The sequence below is a fragment of the Scyliorhinus torazame genome, chromosome 15, assembly GCF_047496885.1.
Source record: "Scyliorhinus torazame isolate Kashiwa2021f chromosome 15, sScyTor2.1, whole genome shotgun sequence".
Taxonomy (NCBI): Eukaryota; Metazoa; Chordata; class Chondrichthyes; order Carcharhiniformes; family Scyliorhinidae; genus Scyliorhinus; species Scyliorhinus torazame.
Window position 1 is genome coordinate 176512866 of NC_092721.1, and position 4655 is coordinate 176517520.

Sequence of the window (4655 nt, forward strand, 5' to 3'; positions counted from 1 at the left end):
CGAGCAAAGCAACTCACTGAGTGAAGGCAATACGGCAGCATTTGAACCCCTATTTGTATAAAGTAAGCAACTCAATGGGAACCTGTTACAGTAACATCCATAAAATATTCCAGATCTTTAAAAAAATATAATTTTTGGAAGTCCTATTGAAGGGCAGCACAGTAGCACAAGTAGTTAGGTACTGTGGCTTCAAAGCGCCAGGGTCCCAGGTTCGATTCCCCGCTGGGTCACTGTCTGTGCGGAGTCTGCACGTTCTCCCTGGGCGGGATTCTCCGAAATGGAGGCCGAGTGTTCTCCGAAACGGCCCCTATCCCGACCGATTCAGGGCCCGATAATGGGCTAGAAGCGGCGCCGCATCATTTGCACGCGCCAGGCCTTGGCGCCGCGTAAAGACGGCGCCGCATACATGATGTGGCCGGCGCCGCATAACTGGCGTCACCCGCTCGTGCGTGGTTGCCATCCCCTCCGAGTCCGCTCCGCAAAAAGATGTCAGACGGATCTTGCAGGGCTGCGGAAGAAAGGAGGTCCTCCTTCAGAGAGGACGGCCCGACGATCGGTGGGCACCGATCGCGGGCCACACCCCATTTGAGGCCCTCCCCCCGGTGCAGGATCCCCCCCGCAGGCCGCCCCCCAGCGTTCCCGCGCTGTTCCCAACGGCAGCGACCAGGTGTGGACGGCGCCGGGGGGAACCCGCCATTTTGGGCTGGCCGCTCGGCCCATCCGGGCCTGAGAAAAGCAGGGGTGCCGGAGAATCGCCATTTTGGGTGTCTCGGGCGATTCTCCGGCCTGCGCCGCGCGGAACTCGACAGGGCCGTTCTCGCCGCTTGGGAGAATCGCGGGAGGGCGTCGGACCGGCGTCGCGGAAAAATTTGGTGACCCAGGCGATTCTTCCAACCACGGAGAATCGCACCCCCTGTGTCTGCATGGGTTTCCTCTGGGTGCTCCGGTTTCCTCCCACAGTCCAAAGACGTGCAGGTTAGGTGGATTGGCAATGATAAATTGCCTTTAGTGACCAAAAAGGTTAGGAGGGGTTATGGGGATAGGGTGGAAGTGAGGGCTTAAGTGGGTCAGTGCAGGCTCGATGGGCCGAATGGCCTCCTTCTGCACTGTATGTTCTATGTTCTATATTGAATGTGGTATTCTAGAGGCCTGTGTTATCAATTAATAGGTCAGGACCACTGTTTTGCAAGTGATAACCTGTCTCTGAAACCTCCTGGTAATGACAGCAACCAGAGGCAGATTTACAGTTTGTGGGGCCCTGCGCTCACCTTCCTCTCTGCCTCCCCTGACCCGACCTCACAATCCCTACCTCACAGTCCCCACCTCACAATCACCCCATTGATCCCCAACCCCATCAGAAACTCTCCAGCTGTCCAAAATGCAACCCGACCCTCATGCACTCTCCCTCCCTGTAAATCTGCAACCCTGGCTAACCTCCTTACACACTCTTTTTTCCCCCCCACTTCCTCACACCCTTCCCCCCATCCCAAGCACAGTGGGCTAAACAGCTGGTTTGTAAAGTAGAACAAGGCCAGCAGCGCGGGTTCAATTCCCGTACCAGCCTCCCTGAACAAGCGCCGGAATGTGGCAACTAGGGGCGTTTCACAGTAATTTCATTTGAAGCCTACTTGTGACAAAAAGCGATTTTCTTTTTTTTCATTTCAGTCTCCGCTCACACTTGCCATTCTGAAAATCTAATGCACCTCACTCGCCTGGGGTGTTCAAGGCAGCCTCCTGTCTCATCTCCTCACGGCTAAGGGTTAATTCAGGATGTCATGCCTCGTCATTGCTGGCCTTTGGCTGATCTCATCTTGTGGAGGGATTGGCATCTCGCTGTTGCTGATCTGACCTGCTTGACGCGCAAACCTGCTTGCCTCGCCTGCTCCCCCTGCTCAGCATCTGACCTCACCTCGTGGTGGCTTTTGGCACCTCTCTGTTGCTGGCCTGCCCTCAGCTCTGGGTCGAGCCTCCTGCTCACCTCGCCTGCTGCTCCCTCTGCAGTTGACCTCACCTCATTGTGGCTATCAGTGCCTTGGACCTCAGTGTTGTTGACTTGCCCTGATCAAAGCTCCTCACATGTGCGCACCTCAAGTAAACCATTTGTATGGTTTGGATCAGTGTTTTCCCGCTTTTTCAGACTCGTCAATCAGAGTCTGATTTTGCTCTGCATTGCCTGCTGATAATTTGAGCCTATCAGCAAATTCAGATTAATCAGGCTCTGATTGGATGCCCAATGCATGGCCGGGACGGGCCCCCCCCCCCATTGGTTTAGGGGCCTCCCCATTGGTCAGCACCCCGTGCCTAGGCGCAGTGTGTTTCATTGTAAATCCGCTTCTGACAGCACTTCTGCTGGCAAGTAAGCAATATTTATCCAAATTACACAAACATGGTTCAAAGTTATTACTCCCAGTATAGTACCTTAGCTTAGTTTGACAAGCATCTCGATGGATTTGAGCAACTCTCTGGTACCTGAGAGAAATGCTCACTCTATGAGTATCAGTGATCATTTGTGAGATGGAGGAATGAATAGTGTGGGGATCAAAGAGAAGGAAAAGCAAATTGACATTTCCAGCAGGAGTCATTGAAGGTGAATTTTTAAAAACTTGCATTTATGTAATATAAAAATGGAAAATGCTGGAAGGACACAGCAGGTCTGGCGGCATCTGCGGAGAGAAGCAGAGTTGATGATTTGAGTCCGTATGATTCTTCAAAGTAGACTTACTCCCTCCACAGATGCTGCTAGACCTGCCGAGTCTCCAGCATTCTCTGTTTTTATTTCAGATTTCCAGCATCTTCAGTATTTTGTTTTAATTTCATTTACATAACACTTTTCACGACCACAGGCTATCATAAAGCACTTTTCAGCCAATCACATACTTTAATAGTGTTGGAAACACAGTGACCAATTTGTTCACAGTAAGTTCCCACAAACAGCAATGTGACAGTGATCAGTTTCATGATGTTGACCGAGGGATAAATATTGGGCAAGAAACCAGAGAGAACTCGCTTCATCTTCAAAATAGTGCCAAGGGATCTTTTCTGACTCCCTGGGAGGTGAGGCTTCAGTTTCATGTCTAACCTGAAAGATTGCACCTCAGTCAATGCAGCATTTCCTCGGTAATGTAGTGTCAGCCTTGGTTTTTGTGCTCAGATCCTGGAGCAGAACTTGAACCAAGATCCTTCTAGCGCCAAGATCAGAGCACTACCAACCAAGCCATGGCTGGTACAGGTTTAATACACTCCACCATCCCAATCCCTTCAGATTATAATCACTGCAACAACTGTAGTTTCCCCATTACTGCCCCAGCAGGATCATCTAACTTGTCTTAGAATCTATTGGGTTAGTACCAAACCATGCGGTGCACTTACCCACTGATGTGTGTAGTATGTTTTAATGGAATATTTTTAATTATTTGGTAGGAAAATTTACTCAGATAACCAAGACAAGAACATAACACTTGAAGTTATATTTATGGGGTAAGATCATATACAAATCTGTCTGCAGGTAAGCTTTGATTTTGGGGCATGAGGCAGTGAGATCGTTTCTCCAGTCTTGACTGTTTGTACTTAATTGCAGCAGCAATTTGAACATAGAGATAGTATTACTGATCAACTCCATAACCAATATATTACCATGCTTTTTTAAAAATCTTCTAAGTGCTGTGTTATGCACATTTGTCCAGTAAGATGCAACTAAATTTAATTATTTTTCATCATTTGTGGGCGGTAAAGTGGTTAGCACCGTTGCTTCATAGCTCTAGGGTCCCAGGTTCGATTCTCGCTTGGGTCACTAACTATGCGGAGTCTGCACGTTCTCCCCGTGTCTGCGTGGGTTTCCTCCGGGTGCTCAGGTTTCCTCCCACAGTCCAAAGATGAGCAGGTTAGGTGGATTGGCCATGTTAAATTGCCCTTAGTGTCCAAAAAGGTTAGGTGGGGTTGCTGGGTTGCGGGGATGGGGTGGAAGCGTGGGGTTAAGTGGGTCGGTGCAGACTCGATGGGCTGAATGGCCTCATTCCGCACTGTAGATTCTATGACCAAAGTTTTCTTTGGCAATAGCTATTTGTGGAATCTTGCCGTGTGCAGATTCCGCCACATATGCTTACATAAGAGCATGCATTCCACAGGAAAAACAGTCATTTATATAATGTGAATTGTTGTGATTTATTTCTGATATGGTGTGGTACAAATGTAAGTATTTCTTTCCAAATCTCAACTGCTAATACTATTACTATTTAGGACCAATTTTGCCTCCATTTTTATTTAAATATTGCCAAACCTTGTTTTCTGTAATGAGAGAAAATCAACAGCGAATATTCATCATTGTGGAAGTTAACAAATTGGATTGACACAAAACCCTTACACTGGGTAACATCCCAAGCTACTTCAGAGGAGTAATCACACACACAAAATGAAACCGGACAATAAAAGGGTCTATTCTATACAAAGAATGTAAGGAATAAGTTGCCAGGTGACTAAAAGATGGATTCAAGAGGTGACTGCCAGACAAGGCAGCCACAAAGTATTCAATGATTAATGTACAGCCAAGGACATCCTGCCAATAGAAATTAGACTGCGTCAGTGTTCAGCAACTCTCAAAAATGTATGTGCATATTTAGGATGATTTATTTTTAAATAAGTGTCCTCAAGCAAGTGAA